This window comes from Adiantum capillus-veneris, chromosome 3, assembly GCF_014529385.1.
Source record: "Adiantum capillus-veneris isolate H3 chromosome 3, ASM1452938v2, whole genome shotgun sequence".
NCBI classification, from domain to species: Eukaryota; Viridiplantae; Streptophyta; class Polypodiopsida; order Polypodiales; family Pteridaceae; genus Adiantum; species Adiantum capillus-veneris.
In genome coordinates this window covers 36,272,469-36,291,287 of record NC_140933.1, presented here as the reverse complement: position 1 = coordinate 36,291,287, position 18,819 = coordinate 36,272,469, and the positions used below count along the sequence as shown (strand labels likewise).

Here is an 18,819-nt window from a genome sequence, read left to right as displayed (position 1 = left end):
CATTCCATACTTGCTTTCGTGCAGCAGCCCAATGCTCACGAGAAGAAGAAAATACATACGCAAAAAAATATGTGTTGGTATATCATTGCGCACACCAATTGCCTAACTTTCATTTAGCTTTGTATGCATGAAACCATGGTTATGTTTCCAAACATGATCAACACCAAAAAGCATGATTATATTGACAGATAAAAAAAATTTGGCATCATAAAAACGTGAAAATGCAAACAAAAAAAATTCCAATTCCATACTTGCTTCCATGCAGTAGCCCAATGCTCACGGGAAGAAGATATTACATACGCAAAAATATTTTTGCTGGTATATTACTTTGGTAAATCCAAAGCTCTCACCTAACTTCTGTCTAGCATAATAAACATGAAATTATGATTTCATTGATAAAGACGGTCAACACCAACAACATGTCTTTAATCAAACAAAAAAAGTGGCACCCAAACACCACAGTCATACATGGTCCAATACATATCATAGACTAGAAAATACCAATGTAGATGTCAATCAAGGGCAATATGATCCGAACTCATATTATTGCAAGTTGGTCTCCTCATCGCTATCTGCATCAACTGCTGGAATAGCACTTACACATGGAGCCTTGAAGCATGAAAGATGCTATTGAAAGACCCGTGGATCACTATCTATGTAGGCAGTGTCTGGAAAACTCAGCATGAACATAGCCCAAGCCACCACATCCAAAAAAGATATCAACAATGTAGGTGTGTTCCGCAGTAAATGTCATCACGAGCCAGCTGAAAAAAGAAAAGAAACATGCGCATTTTTACTTTACATAACATAGTCTAACAAGACATAGTAGGAAGCATATCTGCTTACCAAAAGAAGTCAAGTCTACACTCAGCGACACCTCTAAGAGCACATCCTCCAATGTACTCTCCGTCAGCACACTCCACCAGTTGTCCGGACTTGGCATCGAAAGAGTTGTTGTCCACGCTCTCTCCATCTCGTCGATCGTAGGTAGGACATTGACACTTATGATAAAACAATCCTAGCAATAGTGTTTCCACCTACAAATTACAATTAGAATGTGATCTAATTGAAGAAAAAAAACATTATTTTTCAATTAGTAAATAGCTTTGATGACTGTCTCAATCTCAATGGTCTTTTGCACATAACCATCAAGGATCAAAATAAGGATGTGTGCATCATTTTGAACCCCATCTCAATGGCATGGCCAGACACAATGCCAAAGTGATCAGTGGAGCTTAAGGTGATGTACCACCCATTGTCTGCCACATAGAGGTTTTGAAGAATGCATACCTCATTCTCTTAAAAATTTTCAACTTTCAAATTTGTTGAAAAATCCTCAAACAAAAGAGAGCTCACTTCATTGCTCTTTTCCCCATCAACATTGGCTAAATGTAGAAAATCCAAGATCCTGGATACAATCAAATACATGTATTTCAAACATTCACAACACACACCACACATGGTCAATCTTTCTTCTCACATGTATTTATCATTTCTCATCATCAAGAGAATTTTTAAACATCTATCATATTGCCAATAACGGTCACATCATAATCTATAGAGGGCACTGCATAATCGTAAAATAAAATATTTCATCAAGACTTGTTGAGTAGACAAAAAGTGACAATTAGATATCTTTACAAGAAAGTTTACCTGTGGAACCTTGAGCACCTATTTTGTTCTTTTTGGGGGACTTCTTGGGCTTCTTCTATTTAACAAATTCCAATTGTTTCTTTATAGAGGAGATTGTACTAGTGTTTACTCTTTTTGAAGAGGTGGCTTTCTTGGAAGCCGAGCAAATCTCCTCAATACCCTCTTCATTTCTTTCAAGAGAGTGCTCTAAAGTAAACAAGAATATGTGTCTCTCACAAACATAGTATGAGCACTTTAACAATTTTGTACTTTTTATAAATGCAAAAAATGACCTTTGTATAAGTTCCCTTCATCGCGTGGGTAGGTTCCTTGAGTGTAAAGCCACCAAGGGCAATACTCAATTTTCCAAGCAAGCAAACCATGATCTCTCATCCATAGTGGATACATACACTCCTCAAAAGAGAGGTCCCTCCAACTTTCAAAACAACTGGCAACTTCTCCAACAAAGTTTAATCGTAACGCTGAATTAGCCATCTACATAAAATGCATTTAGCTTTCTTTGAGCTCCTTTACCTAGTGGCTTATTTAGTATACAAACTCTAAGTGCAAAATAGAATATCAACCATAAAGATATCAATTGTATTACATGAATAATACTCTCCTTGAAGATTCCATGAGCTATGGAAATTTTTCATCCGACTCTTTTGTGTTGAGCTTAATTTTTTTTAAAAAAAGGCATTCATAATTTAAAGATTTCTGCCTCAACAACAACAAGAGTGATGACTAGTCTATAGCCTGTAGCCACGGACAATGCCAAAACACGTAGATCTGCAACAATGTTAGCTATAAAAGACGGATGCAACACTGAGAGAGAGAGAGAGAGAGAGAGAGAGAGAGAGAGAGAGAGAGAGAGAGAGAGAGAGAGAGGACACTTTGAAGAGAAGAAAACACTAAAGGGAGAATAAAGGAGAAGCGAAACACCTATCTATATGGACAAAAAAGGTCCTTTGACTTTCTATCTTCATGCGTCCTTTGACTTTCCATCTTCATGTGTCTTTTGACTTTCCACCTTCATATTTCTGTTGACTTTCCACTTTCATTTGTCTTTTCATTTCCTAAACTCACCCTTCACTTATGCACTTAATATGTTTTTATTTTTTTGAGATTGGGGAGACCTAATTCAAATCTCCATGAAAGCTTTATCAATGTGTTCCCTCAATTGATGACGAAACCATGCTTCAAAGCCCTCCGGAAGTTCATCAATCAATTTCCCTTTGATCCTTAAGCATTGCTTCAAGATACTTCCCCAATATCATTCTTTACGCAAGTACATTCTAAATTTCATGGTACTAATATAACTCTCAGAAGTAACATCATCTACATAGCAATGCATCAAAGAGTGCAATATTTTCTTTTTCTTATAAAGAAAACAATAAAAAACCACAAATGCATTGATTCATTTGATGATCATGTGCATTTTTGGGCCAAGGATTGTTACCTCTTTGGTGATATTTTAGAAGTTGCCAAAGAGTGGACCTTGTCTCTTGTAAGGCCCACCTAATCCTTTTCTCTTACCCGATTAAAGTTAAATAACAAAGAGAAGAACCCTTAGCCATTGGCTGGACTAGAAATGGCCAACATCTATGTTGCATTTGCACCAAATAAAATCCAATCAATTTTGTAAACTTACAATTTTGTAATCCAATCAATCCAATCCAAATGAAATGTCAAATTACAATTTTGTAGAAATTTAAACATGAATGATGAGATGAGAAAGTGTTTACCTTATAAGCCCTTTCTTTAAATATTTTGTCTACTTTGCCTCGAGCAACCATTTCCTTTTCTGGCAGCAATGAAATAAATGAATCATTGATGTCTTACATCTCTTTGATAAGAGACATGCCAAAATCTTCCTTTGGTAGAGCAAGTAGAAAAAAAAAGTAAGATTTTACAAAATTATGCCTATCTTTAGAAATTACATAAAAAGTATACTTCAAGGTAAAAAAATATACCTTTTATATGAGCATTGCCAATAATAGAGCTAGAGCATTGTACCAACTCCCTTTAGATGCCTTCTTCTCGCAAGAAAGCTCTAACTCTATCCATCAAATCCAATCTTGGGGGAAGTCTTTCATTAAAGAATCTTTGCTTGCCATGGCTAGTTTTTGGAACAAGAAGATCTCCTGACCAAAATTTGTGCTCACAGTGGTTCTACCAATCCTTAACCACAAGATCTTAAATTAGATAGCAAGAGAATGACATTGACATAATAATAGCAATATCTTAAAAAACAACAAATGAGCCTACTCATTCTGAGAGCGCAGACCTAGCATAAGATCTCCCTCTGCACTTCTATCAACATGGACAAATTGACACTTGACGGAACAATGTCTCCACCTTATCATTGAAAATACTACAACAACAAAAGGGAAAATTAGATAGCATAGCTTAACACAAGAAAACCTTATATTAAACAAAAAAAAAATCACTTACGCGTTTTTATCAAGCACATCCAAGTTTTCAAGCGGTGATTGCCATCCCAAACAATAATTGTTTTCCCCCTTAAGTCTTCCCACTCAAGAGGAAGGGAATTATCAAAATCATCGCTAATTTCTAGCCAAATAGGACCCCATTCTTCTTTGTCTACGTTGAAAACATAATGTTGGTCATGGCCAGGCTTCTTAAATGACACAAGAAATGGAGCTCTAAGCACACTATATCCAGGCATCTCAAACCTTTTCACTAAGCCCTCAATGCCTGGATCCACCGCTCTTATGGATTTTTTTTCCATCAATCTGCAGAGAGAAATGCGAGGAGGTTCCCCACCTCTCTTTACAATAAAACCCTCTATAATCTCCTCCAATATGCGACCATGAACATCCTTTTCAAACACTGTAGGATGATTGGCAGGTTTAACAACAATTGTCGTTGCTTCAGACACGCTTTGGGCCACCACTCCACTTTGTGTAGCATGAATATCCATGAGCTCCTCTTCTTCATGCACATCACCCAATATATCCTCCTTCTGACAGACATTGGAAGAAGAAATGGAAGATCGTGCATTGGCCCTATGTCCTGTCGTGCTAGACCTTAATGTGTATCCTACTCCTAAAAGCAAAAAAAAAATAGACCACAACTAGCTTAGTATATAGTGACAAATAAAAAAAATACCACAAATAGCTTAATATAGTTGAGCTTACTTTGAGAGATACCTGTTCTGCCATGTTTAGATGGTGTAAGAACCATAATGTTTAGATAGTGTGTGTGTATGTGCATTTCCACCATAGGAGCTTCCAATGGAGATCCAAATGGAGATCCTCCATGGCTTGAAAGGCATGGTGGGAGGCAGCATGCGCGTTGATTTCTCACCGTGCCTTTCAAGGCATGGGGAAGTCCCAATGAAGCTCCAAATGGAGCTCTTCCATGCATTGAAAGGCATGGTGAGAGGGCAACGTGCGCACTGCATTCTCCTCATGCCTTTCAAGGCACGGAGGGGCTCCATTGGAGCTTCCCCATGCCTTGAAAGGCATGGTGAGAAAGAAGGACGTGCTACCTTCTCACCATGCCTTTCAAGGCATGGAGGGGCTCCATTGGAGCTTCACCATGCCTTGAAAGGCATGGTGAGAAAGCAGGATGTGCTACCTTCTCACCATGCCTTTCAGGGCATGGAGGAGCTCCATTTGGAGTCCATTGGGGCTCCATTGGAAGCTCCTATGGTGTACCTACAAGCAAACACACACACGCGCACACACACACATGTACACACGGAAAAAATAGCATTTAGTGCAAGACTTTACACACAGACACACACACACAAGCACACATGCACACACGGAAAAAATAGCGTTCGGTGCAAGACTTGACACACACACACACACACACACACACACACACACACACACACACACACACACATTTGTATGAGTAGAAAACGCGCACACACATCCATGAGTACCTTCTCTTCTTCTTCTACTCCTTCTTCTTCTTGACAACAAAACATGCTCCTCCACTTTCACTTCGCTTCATTCCACTTTCATTTCACTTACATGTATTATATTTATAAAATATATACTGAAAATCACTAAACATGTATTTTATTTATAAAATATATACAATAAACACTTATTTAACGAGTATATAATTAAAGAAATTAAACACATAACAAATTATATTTCAAATAACTAAACACTTATAGAATAAGATATACATATTAAACACTTACAAAATATATATAAACACTTATAAGAAAAGATATATTAAACACTTACAGAAAAATATATATATTAAACACTTATAGAGAATATATAATAAACACTTATAAGATATAAACTAAGACTAATTATGAAATTTGAGATTTAACACATAAATAATTATATACAAGCTACTAATTTAAATTACGGAATAAATATATAATAAATACAAAAAAATAATTAAAAATATAATATTTTAAATTATTAAATAAATAATTATAGAATAAATATATAGTAAACACATAAATACTTAAAAAATATCTACTAAAATAATTGCAATTCATATTTTGCACATAATTGAAGTAGTTCATATATTCTCTCTAAAAAATGCTATGTTGTATATGTAACTTAAACATATACACTTGTGTTCACACACACACACACACACACACACACACCAGTTGGAGGCACTATTAGACTGCATTATGCAATCCTTGAACCACCATTTAGAAATTAAAAGGCTCGCCAAATTTGATACCAAATTCCACTAACAAGCACAAAATTATAGTTTGTACATATTTAGAAATTATAATTTACCAGTTTGAAGGCACATACATTCACAACTGTCATGTACTAAATGACATACTGGCCAATTTAAATGCACTTCTTTAATGCTTTTCATTATTATTTGAGCCGTTTGAGTTAATGAACAATATCTTATGCAACTATCTTATACACAAAATCCATGGGTCTTTTTGTTTACTTACCAATCTTTTTAAGCAATGATTAAAAGTAAAATCCATCTTTCACCTTCATTAACCTTCACCACCTTGACTTAACCTCTTGCTCTAAGCTGATCTTATATTCACAAAATTTGTCTTTAAGCCCTCGACTTAAAAAACCTACCACAGCTTTCTCGCGTCTCCACCCTGTAATCTTTTGCTTAAGATAATATGTCCAACATGAAAGCAACAATAACTTGAAAGGTTGGTGATCAAACAATCAACCACCACATTCAGTTGAGGGGAAACTCTTTGTTGCTTAGTGCTTACTATTTGCAAAGCTTGCTGTCTCCATCTTGCGATTTTCAATCACTATCTGCTCTTATTGAAAGTGATTGTGGACTAACAAAAGTCTTATTGTAACCACAGTGGTCATCAACATTTCTTGATAGATGGATCTTTGTTGAGCTTGTTTGAGTTTCTTCATTCAGACACATTTATATAGGTATCTGACAATGAGGAAGCAAATGATAAATAAATATCTGAATAGATTTTAAGCATTGTGAATCTTGAAAGTAGTGGTGACAAAATAGGACAACTCAAAACTCAGTCAATCATGATTTGGATTCAACAAATCTATTAGCATTATATGGAGATCCTTTGCAAGTTGCTGAACTTCCACAACATTATGATGGAAATTTGTGCTTTGAGTTTTTTGCAACTCAGGATAAAACAAAACAAATGTCAGGGATGGAACAACACTTTGATGTTCACTTGTGGACTCGCTCATTTGTTACAGCCATGGCGATAGCATGCACAATTCGTCTAAGCCATTGTTTGGGATGCATGCAATGCAATTATTCAACATGTCCTCATTAAATTAATGAACAAGAATTTAATGGTAGAGATTTTCATGGATATTTGGACATACAGGTCAAGAAGGACTACCTTGCAATGGAAGAGAAGACAACAATAATTTGTCATTATTGTCAGAAGGTTGTTACTTGTGTTGCTGCTTGTCTTTGCAAAATCTATTATGTTTTTCCACGAGACAATACAATGTCGTGACTGGCAATACATGTTGGTAAACATTGTCATAATGTTAAGGAAGGAACCTCCAGGGTTGTCATTTCAAGAGTACGGAAACTGGTAGGTGCAATACTAAAAATTGAAAAAGGATGGTCCAATAAAAATTCAAATGCTGGTGGTGCAACAAATTGTGCTTAACTCCTTGATTGGTGAGGAAGCTGAAGTTACATGCGATGGATAATTCAATGATTTTTTGGAGGAAATAATGCCACTTGTTCAAACCAAAGGGTATGAGAAACTAAGTTTTGTTCTTTGAATTTGTTAATATTTTAGCTATTATTGATTTAACTTTCTTGGGATGCATTATGCAGGTTTTCTTCAATTGTTTCAAAGGAGAGGAGGAGTCAAGGTGTTCTTATTGGAGATGGATATGATAATATTTTATTGCTTCAAAAAAAGTGCATGTTCTCTTTTTTCCATGGGAGTAGATTACTTGGACAGGGCAAAGAGGATGACAAGTGCTTTCTATTCACAATGTTTACTAAGGGACCAGTTTCTAGGATTTCTCAAGTAAATTGGATGAAAAAACCCAAGATGGGTGACTTAAAAAATGCGTGGGTGCATTTTGATTTTACCCATATGATAGATGGTTGGGAAACAATGTCATGCTCAATTTATGATCCAAGGGAATCTTTAAGTATTTAAGATATCTCATATTTTTTTTCATCATTAAATATGAGATGATATGTGTGAAAATATTTATGTTAAATATCTTGCAGCATACGATCATTCCAAATAATTTCTATATGTGAAGCTAAAGAGGAGGATGCAAAGACTCAAGTTATTTTTTGGGAGAACCTTAATTCAACAATGAAAAAGTATGGAAATGATGCAACTGATTTTTCAAGTTTTATGTTTGATTAGGCTGGTGCAAATTGGAATGCTATTTGAATAATCATCAATGGTGATCCAGATAATATTATGGAGGGGCATGAACGATCATGCCTATTTCATTGAGAGTAGAGTGTGCACAAATATGCTAAAAAGTGGATACCTCAAAATCTAACAAATCAACACATTGATATGTGTGAGGAATGGAGAGCTTGTAAGACCATTGAGTTTTCATCTCAAAAGGCATATTCAATTTTAAAATGGTGGAGACAACATATAACTATAGAGAGCATCACCAGAGTGAGAAGATGGTTTAAATGGTAGGAGAAGCAAATTTCTCACTGCGGAGGAATTGGTATAGATGTAAGTACCTTTATGACAATTTATATTTTTTAGCAAAATTTATGAATTTTGCATACATGAAATTTATAAATTTTAACGCATGTTTGTTTGAGTTTCATAGGCTGATTTAAATCCATGGGAGCGGGCAAATTCCCAATGTTAATTTATCAGAAAGTGTGCATGCCAGTTGGTTAGCCGGTGAAGGTGGAAAGAGAAAAAATTCCTTGTATGATGCGTGTGTAATAGATGTTATAAATTCATATATTCAATGTGCAAAGCGTTTGGGATATACTACTAAGTGTACTAGGTGTTATATAAGAACGAGTCCCACAATGGAGACCTTGCTTTATCGAGCTGAATCTCAACACACTCCAACTTCGGCCAACGTGGCCCATCTACTACATGAGGCTGTTGCAGGGATTCCAATGTATGTGCAACCAATTTTGCATGGGAAAAGGAAATAGTACAATACAAAAAGAGGGGTAGAACAGGAACAAGTAGCTTCCATCACCCAAAATATGTCATGGAATCTAGGCAGCATAAACCATCGTAGTCGCGGCCCAAAACAATCAGCTTTGATACCCAAGGACCAGGCATTTCTAACATTCCACTGCAAATTAGTGACACTGATGATGCTATTGGATCTAAAAAAGAAACAACCACACCTTTGTCATCTCAAAGAAATAGTGTGTTTGAGAGTAATGTGCCATACACTCAATGGGCCCTGAGGAGAATGCCCATTCAAAGTCAAAGAAAGTGTTTTGGACTAGTGGGGAGAAAACAACGTGACAATCTCTTGCATAGTCACTCTATTGGTCTTGTTTCTCCGTGTATATGGTTCAAAGAACGTTCAAGGGTAAAACAATTGAGCAATAATTATGGTGTTGTAATCATAATATTTTGCATACTCAATCAATCAAAAACAAGTCAAAAATTTACCTCTTGCTTCGAATGTTTGGCCATTAGCAAGAGGGACAATATCTCCACACAGGAACTTGCAGCACTTCATCAGAGTGGATTTAGGACAGAGAATGCAATGGTAAATGCTCAACCTCCGGCTGGTGATTGCCAAGAAGGTGGTGGCAGCTCACGAAAGAAAAAGTCGAGGCATGGAATTTCTAAAGAGGCCATGAAGAAATTGGAAGCATGTAATAGTATGACAACTTTATTTTTGGATGAAGTGAAAAAGTCTCAAGAGTATGTAGTTTTTTGCATGTTCATTGTAAACATTTATGAGATTCCTATAAAAGGGAGTCCAGCATACACGTGTCCGGATTTTCAAAAGCGAGAGAAGACAAACAAATCCTTTTTGGCATGCAAAAATATGTACTATGTGTACAAGAAAGTGCTCGAACTTGAACCTAAGGAGCACATGATTATTCATCAACCAACCCTCTCACCAATGGATATCACCTTTATTCTCAGACAACCAAGGAGGATTTCTCCCCCCATTTAATTACTCCTGGTTTGGTATGCATCTTTCACTAAACTAGATATTTGCTCTATGATACTAAAGTGTTTTTCTATATTTATTTTAGTTTATTCCAGTTGTGATCATCTATCTTAGAAAAAAATAGTTTATGCAATGTAGGATTTCAAATTTCAAAAAAAAGACAAAAGCAACTTGCAAGCTATTTGGGAGGAAATTACTTACCTTTTAGAGTGACCATTACATTTATGGAATTTATATCTTTTTTGTACTCTAGTTTTGGTCTTGTTCTGTGGTAGATTAGTGAATGTACTTACATCCGTAAACTTACGTTGATTCAAAAAGCTCAAGCTTGGGGAAAATGGTATTATCTCTATTTGGCATAATTTTTGACTTTATCGCATGCATGTGTTGTGCACTTTAATTATTTGACTCTGATGGCATGCGATGCAAACATATTTGACTTTGATGGCATGAGTTGAGGTTTTATTTGATTTAAAAAGTCTATATGATTTTTGTCTCTAATGTGTGTGTTGCCAAAAAAAAAAAGAGTACACTGTTGGTGTAATAATATATATATGTATATTAATATGTGTGTGTTTATGTGCGTAAGCAGTTATTCAACTTAGTAAAGTGTTTTTAAGTACTGGTTTATCTGCACCAAGGTCCCACCCCTAATTCTTTCAAGATAAATATTGAAACATGAAGCAAAGGTGTGAATTAATAGACCCACAAAAATATAGAAGATTTGTTTAGTGCATCATATAATTCAGATAAGTTGTTTACAACATTAGGAGTAGGCATCAAACTTCAAAGTAAAATTTATTGATTGCTAGTGCATAATTATTGAAGTATTATAGTTAAGAATAAATTTCACCTCTATCTTCCATCACATTAGAGCCATAAATATCCACCAGATTGATAGTACGTCTGCACACGAGCAGATGGTCAATCTCAGCGTGCAAAGCGGCTCTCCAAGTGCTATCAATGTAGCCCCATGTCTCCACTCTGCTAGAGCACTTTTCAATGTCTCATAGCCTTGATCGAGTTCCTGGTCTCCAGTGTTGCAAACACGGTTTAGATGGTTGAACATTTTGATGGCTTTGTTTGTGTCACACTCCCTCTGCGTGAACATATTCTTATCAAGGGGTGCATTGGGGGGAAGTTTATGACGCTCTTCATGGATTTTACCAATGACCTCATTAACGGTAGTTTCATACCCTATATGCATTGTTTTAAGAACATGGGAAATAAAGAAATCTCTCTTGATTGGGACAATAGAGTCACTTGTTTTGCATATGCTGCTTGACTCTATATCATTTATATAGGTTGAAGCAGCATGGTCTCAAAAAGCATCCGAGAGTGCCATGAGTGGTGCAGGGTCTCACAGGCATGTGTTAGTGCCATGAGGGGTCCCAATTCTCAAAAATCATATGATAGTGTGATGAGTAGTCCCAAATCTCGAAAAGCATCTACTACTGCCATGAGTGACCACCATTAATGGCTTTAGACGAACGTCCAAGAATATATGCTTGATATATGCGCTATAGATATATGCCCCTATCATTGCACAAATGATTTTTTGACTATTGTGCAAATGATTTTCTCTCTTATCTGCCACTTCCACTTTGGCATTCTCTCTCTCTCTCTCTCTCTCTCTCTCTCTCTCTCTTGGTACTCTCACACCCCTATCCTATCTCTATTCCACAAGTATGTTTTTCTCTTTCCGTCTAATCCTTCTTCTCTCTTCTTCCCTTAGTACTTATTTCACCTACCTCAACGCCACCATAGAGAGCGTACATATGAGAGAGCTCCATGCTTATATAAACTCAAAAAAGCATCACCTTTAGCCAAAAAACATAAATTTATTAACTCGCAAATGAAATTAACCCCGCTACTTCTTGTCACAAAAGAAACTTTTAGAAAAGCAGATGTAATGGGCCAACATGTCCATGTTCAGGGACATAAGAATTTGGTGGCAGATGCTTTGTCTCAAAAGCTCCTTGTATCGGCTATCTCCGTGATTCACCATTGAAGCTTCTAGGATATGATTGACCAGTACACCATAGATCCAAACTTTGCGAACATCTTCACCCTCATTTAAAATGGAGAAACGATTCCAGGATATAGCTTACGAGAAGGCTATTTAATGAAGAAAAACAATGTTGTGTGTTACACAGCCACTCAGGGAAAAGGTTTTGATGGAGTGCCATTGCCCACCTTTTTCTGGTCACCGCGGCATTGACACCACCTTGAAGGGAGTGGAGTGTTACTTCTTTTGGCCGAGACTGAAAAAGGATGTTGATGATTTTGTTCGCAATTGGTTGATATACCAAAAGGTCAAGTTTGACAGGCATAAGGCACAAGTCCTTCTACAACCTTTACCCATTCACACTCACCCCTAGGAAATTATTGCAATGGAACATCTTTGATCTCTTGAAGACTCAGAGTGGGCATGACGGCATTTGGACTGTCATCGACCGCTTCAGAAAGCAAGCCCACTTTATTCCAGTGAAGAAAATGGTTAAGCCTGATCATTTGGCAAGACTGTTTGTTGCTCAAATTTTTTGACTACATGGCATGCTTGAGACTATTATCACTGACAGAGATCCTCGATTTATGAGTTTGTTTTGGAGGGCTATGGTCATAATTGTGACTTGTTACACTCTTCTTGATTCATTACATATGCAGATGCAAAGTGTGACTAACCTGGGAGGATTCTTGTTCGTAAATGGTCACAAACCTTCACTCTAAACTCATTCCTCTTCACCAACAGCCACACTCGTGCGACAACTATCCATGCCCCTTCAACCAATGGTTGCGGCTCTTCATCAAATGGATGTGTCTATTCATCTAAATACATGTCTATTCGCCTAAAGGATGAGTCTCTTCAAGAAGGGTCATATCTTTTCATATAATTTGTTCATCTCCTATATAAGGAGCTCTTTGTATCATAATTGAATCAATCAAACACAAAGTCTTCTGAGTCTTGTCTCTGAGTACAGTTCAACTTTCTTAAGTTTTAATCATGAGTTGAAGTACTTAACTAAGGATTAGTAACTAGAATCCTTATAGTGGTATTAGAGCAAATTCTTTTGGGACCGGACGGGTTTTGAACCTCTCACCCTTGCCACTACCCTCTTTCCCACCTCTCCTGAAGTTGTAAGGCAGCAACCGAATAGTGGTACACACACACACACACACACACACACACACAAGAATACATGAGGTAACTTGATTTTCTTACTTCAATTCAATAAAATAAGAGATAGAAGAACTATATGTGTGTGTGGGGCATACCCAAAAAGCTCTCACCCCTTCGTCAGGTTACACCACGTGGCCCTTGTGAAAGGACATGGCCCTTGCATGGTGGTACCTCTTGACGTTCATGGACTAAATGCTTCGCATGCCCCTTCATGAAATGATGGCTGCCCCTTTGCACTATTTAAGCATTGTCAATTTCTGCCCCTTCGCACACTAGCTTCCTTTTCATTCGGTGGTGTGTTTCAGTCCAAACCAGCAATGTACGTTTTTTTTTAAAACTCAACACTAGTGTCCAATTTGACCGGCCAACCCAATAATTAATGGGCTTATATGAAAACACCCCTTAACCAATGTTCCCCTTGTGTAAAATTCCCCAACATGTCAATTTACCAGCATTGCAAACTGCCTCTCACCTCTCTCTCACATACAAAAATTATGCCACTCATTGACACGCCTCTCAATTCCAGGTTTGGGTGGTGTGGCACATATTTGTTAGGTGAGAACCTCTTTGTTTTCCACATTTAAAGCACATTCTGGGGTGGTACCCTTATTTGGTATATTCTCTGATGGAGTGCCGGGTCAATACGATGAACGATGTCATCTCACAACAACGGGTTTTGAGCCTCTCACCCTTGCCACTACCCTCTTTCCCACCTCTCCTAGAGTTGTAAGGCAGCAACCGAATAGTGGTACGCACACACACACACACACACACAAGAATACATGAGGTAACTTGATTTTCTTACTTCAATTCAATAAAATAAGAGATAGAAGAACTATATGTGTGTGTGGGGAATACCCAAAAAGCTCGCACCCCTTCGTCAGGTTACACCACGTGGCCCTTGTGAAAGGACATGGCCCTCGCATGGTGGTACCTCTTGACGTTCATGGACTAACCGCTTCGCATGCCCCTTCATGAAACGATGGCTGCCCCTTTGCACTATTTAAGCATTGTCAATTGCTGCCCCTTCTCACACTAACTTCCTTTTAATTCGGTGGTGTGTTTCAGTCCAAACCAGTAGTGTACGTTTTTTTTAAACTCAACACTAGTGTCCAATTTGACCGGCCAACCCAATAATTAATGGGCTTATATGAAAACACCCCTTAACCAATGTTCCCCTTGTGTAAAATTCCCCAACATGTCAATTTACCAGCGTTGCAAACTGCCGCTCACCTCTCTCTCACATAAAAAATTATGCCACTCATTGACACGCCTCTCAATTCCAAGTTTGGGTGGTGTGGCACATATTTGTTAGGTGCAAACCTCTTCGTTTGCCACATTTAAAGCACATTCTGGGGTGGTAACCTTATTTGGTCATCTCTATCTGGGAGTTTCAAAAATTGACTCTTGAGATAGAGACCCTTAGCCCCTCTGACAAACTATATAGCTTTATTGACGGGCTTGAGCCTTCCCTGTGAGATGATGTCCACAAATTTAACCCTACCACACTAGATGTTGCAATTGCTTATGCCGAGCGTCTTGGTGATAATCGATGCTCATACAGAAATTCCCTTTCTAGTGACCGATTTAATAATTATACCGGATCTTCACAACAAAATCACAGAGGACAAGGTGACCAAACCAACGTTCTTTCTCAAGATCTCAATCTTTGAGACAATATTTCACTTGACAAAACTCTTTCCGACCACAGTCTTTTGGACAAGTAATTACTTTTCGAGCCTCATCATCTACAATTACTTAGAATAGACGACAATACCATCCCAACCACAGACAAAATGGTCGCCCGTGACTTTTGGCAGGATACTTCTTCTGGGTAGCAAGCCTCTTCATTGGCTCATTCAACCTCCCACTCCAACTGTCTTGGATTATGCACAATCTGAAATGGACCGCATAGGTGGTATGAGTGCCCCAAGAAGCCAAACCCTTCCAATCCTCACCAAAATTTTCATATGGGGACTACAATGTCAGAACCTGCCCACAACCAACCTTCTGTTCTAGGTAAAGTCAAGCAAGTAGCACGTTGTGTTCGAGTTTCTAAGGTAGTGAGTGCCTTAATGCTGATAGCCGTTTTTTCGGCTCTCCATAATTACCATAGTAAGTTACTCCACCCTACCAAATTCACCCAAACGCTATGGCTATCCCTACCATTTCACTGTATATAGGTGCGTGTGAGTTAGGGGACTTTTCCCATATCTCCTTACTGAAATAAAAAACCCTCAATTAGCTAGTCACTAGGCTAGTTGAGCCAAAAAAATAAAAAAAATAAAAATTATAAGTATATTATGGCCCATTTGTGTGTAAATATTTCATTGTATATAGGGCCTAAATAAAAGGAATTTTTTCATAATTATTTTGGTATTTATTTAAATATTTCTACCTAGGTGTGTGCTATTTATGCTTTGTACATTGCCTCACCATTACCACAATTTTTCTTACCATTTTTCATACTCTTTATTCAATATAGAAATATTTTCATGTAAGCTTCTCTTATTTTTGGGGTAACTCCAACCCAACAAAAATCCAAAAAAACTAGTTTTATTTATGTGTATATTTTTTCACTATTGTGATTTTTCCCTTCCTACATCTATTTTGTTTTTTTTAGAACACCAAAAATATTTATCTTTTTATGGTAGCCTCATAATGAGAGAGATTTCTTTTGACCCCTTTATATTTTTTCCACTTATATTATTTATATTTGACATGTACATATTTTTTAGACCCCTCAATATTTGATTTTCTTAGTTGTACTATTCACTTATATCATAATCTCAACAATATCTTCAATTATAGACCTACCAAATAAGGTCAAGGGTAGGTGGCATGCATACATGCACTATGGAGGGCTCACACTTGGAGGTATTCAAAAGAATCATCCAAAGAAGGACCCCACAAGGACCTTGTGCAGTGGAAAACAACGGTCGGTTTTGCTGAATTTTTAAAGTTCACTTGCTCTCCGAATTTGAAAAGGTGATACAAACAAAAGTTGTAGCTCGTGGGCTGAACTTTTGTCTCAAATGTTTTCATATTTTTTTGAGCTACGAGCTGTGAGCTATGATTTTATTAGTGGACCCCAGTTTTCCCATGCTATGCAGCCACACTCTCTCTTCCACTTTATCATTTTCCTCTTTCACACACACTTCTCCACTCATCATCCCCACCTCTCTCACCACTCCTATCTGCACCCTACTCACCTTCTCCTCAACCTTGAAGAATAAGAGAAACCATGGTGAACTCATACCTCCCACACACAATTCCATTCCAAAATTGACCACCTAGTCTCATTTTTCCTCCTCCAATTTACCCATATCTATCAAAAAAACCACAAAATTCAGCCTCTTCTCTTAAAAGACAGCATCATGGTGGTTGATTACTCAGCTTCAATTACCTTGTCTCTCAAGGAAGGTCAAGAGTGGAGAAAAATGTACCGTCAAAGCTAGTGGACCGTCAACAAGCGTCAAAATTGACCCTACTTAAGACACTTGGAGCATCAACCTTGTAAGAAATCCACCTTTTCTTACCTCTTAAGAGTTTTTCTTCCTTATTTGTATCCTACATGGATACTCCCATTGTAAATATCCAATTCCATTTGTAAATTAATACTAACTCTACTAACACTAACCCACTATGAAAAGTCCTATCACCTCCATTTCTCTCCTCTCTCTTTCCCCACCAACTTCTTGATAATTCCAAGCAAAAGAAATTAGATAAATTGCTGAAAATCTAACCCAACCATGGTTAGAGGAGTAACCCTAGCCTTCAAAATTGCTATAAAAGGAGGGTGTAGCTAGCACAAAAGGGGGGAGCCATATGCAAGATCACTATGCTATAGCTTGAGAAGCCAAGCTCAACTTCTCTAGAAGGAGCTCTTGAGTGGAAGCTCATTGTCTTATGCATGTGCATGTGTTGTAATAGGGGATTAGCAAGGGAATTCTATGCCATTGTAAGAGAGAGAGTGATCATTCAATTGAGAGTAGGAAATCTATCATTTCTCCTACTAGTGTAAGCCCAACATTTGCTGAATCAAGGAGGGTGGATTTGGACTAAGCTTGGATACTTTGTCTCCCTTCCAACGTGAAGTAATGGACAACAATGATGCGTAAGTGTCTTGGTGTTTTTTGTTAAGTTCTTGATAGCTTGTCTTTGGTATTGTCATCAATCTAGCCATAAATCCCACATACTGTAAGAGGGCGACAGGGTGGAGAGGACTCCCCTGGCCTTAAGACAGTGATTGGGGTGGCTTTTCTTGTGATGTGTTGTGGTGAAATTTACGCAAGCTATGTTGAACAAATACTAATCTCACTTTGATTTGTCATGACAGATTTGTAAGAAGGTATTAATGCAACAAGCACCCCCTCCCCCTTTCTCTCTCTTGCTTACATATATAATTGTGTTTGCTTGATCATTGCCGATACGTTTCAAAGCAGCCCGAGCACTATCTCTCTCTCTCTCTCTCTCTCTCTCTCTCTCTCTCTCTCTCTCTCTCTCTCTCTCTCTCTCTCTCTCTCTCTCTTTACGCGTCCTAGTTCGCATCCAAAATTAGGTGGTGCCCCAAATTTGTGTAGGGTTAGGTTGCGGGTTTGTGTGTGTGTTTGTTGTTTTTCCAACCCCAACCCAATTGAGCAGCACGGGAGCCTTGAAGGGTGTCTAGAGGTTGCTCTTCTTGTTGCCCGCCCCGGACCGCCTCAAATTGGTGCCCCCACTGAGGACGGCTTGTGTATTTTTGTGTAGAATCAACCTTTAGCATAGTCAAGTAGTTTGCATGAATCACGAAAATTTGTATGATCCCTTCATTCCCATTGCAAGGCAAAAGGTACACATAATTGTTAGTACTAAGTTGCAATTTCAACGTGTCATTCGTAGAATTTTAGGTCCTCTTAGGTTGGCCGAGATAAACGCTTCAGTAAATCCTTTTATTTTGCCTCTCATTAGGTACGACCTTAGTTTGGACGTCTATATTTTTGTTTGGTTTTAAGCATTAGGTCATGCATAGACCATGGATAATGGCCCAGGAATAGAGGTTTTCCCCTTCCATCTCACTCCACACATTAGAATAAACATTGCAATTAGTAGGAAAATCCATTTTCAACAACGTATGGTGTTCATGTTTGGTGCCCAAAGAGTAGGAGAAATTCTCGCATCACCAAACCTTGTCATCCTACCTCTTATTGATTATCATAGGTCGTTTACCTCATTTGACTTTGTCACCTCTACCACATGCACATTTGGATCTGGCAAAGGTGGAACTCCTTCTACCCCTTGTGGAGGTGGTCTTGGTCCATTTGGCCTTTGTAGAAGCCTTGGTTGTTGACCAGCTCCTTCTCCTACATTCATCACTGGGTAATTCAAGTTAGGTCTCCCTGGATCTCCACGGGGCCAAGGGCAATTATACATCCCATG

At 37.9% G+C, this 18,819-nt stretch overlaps 2 pseudogenes; both read right to left on the bottom strand.

Moving 5' to 3' along the window:
• Window positions 1-1,018: 1,018 nt before the first annotated feature.
• Window positions 1,019-1,946, bottom strand: LOC147460749 (uncharacterized; annotated as a pseudogene).
• Window positions 1,947-2,905: 959 nt separating this feature from the next.
• On the bottom strand, window positions 2,906-4,105 carry LOC147460748 (uncharacterized; annotated as a pseudogene).
• Window positions 4,106-18,819: the final 14,714 nt, after the last annotated feature.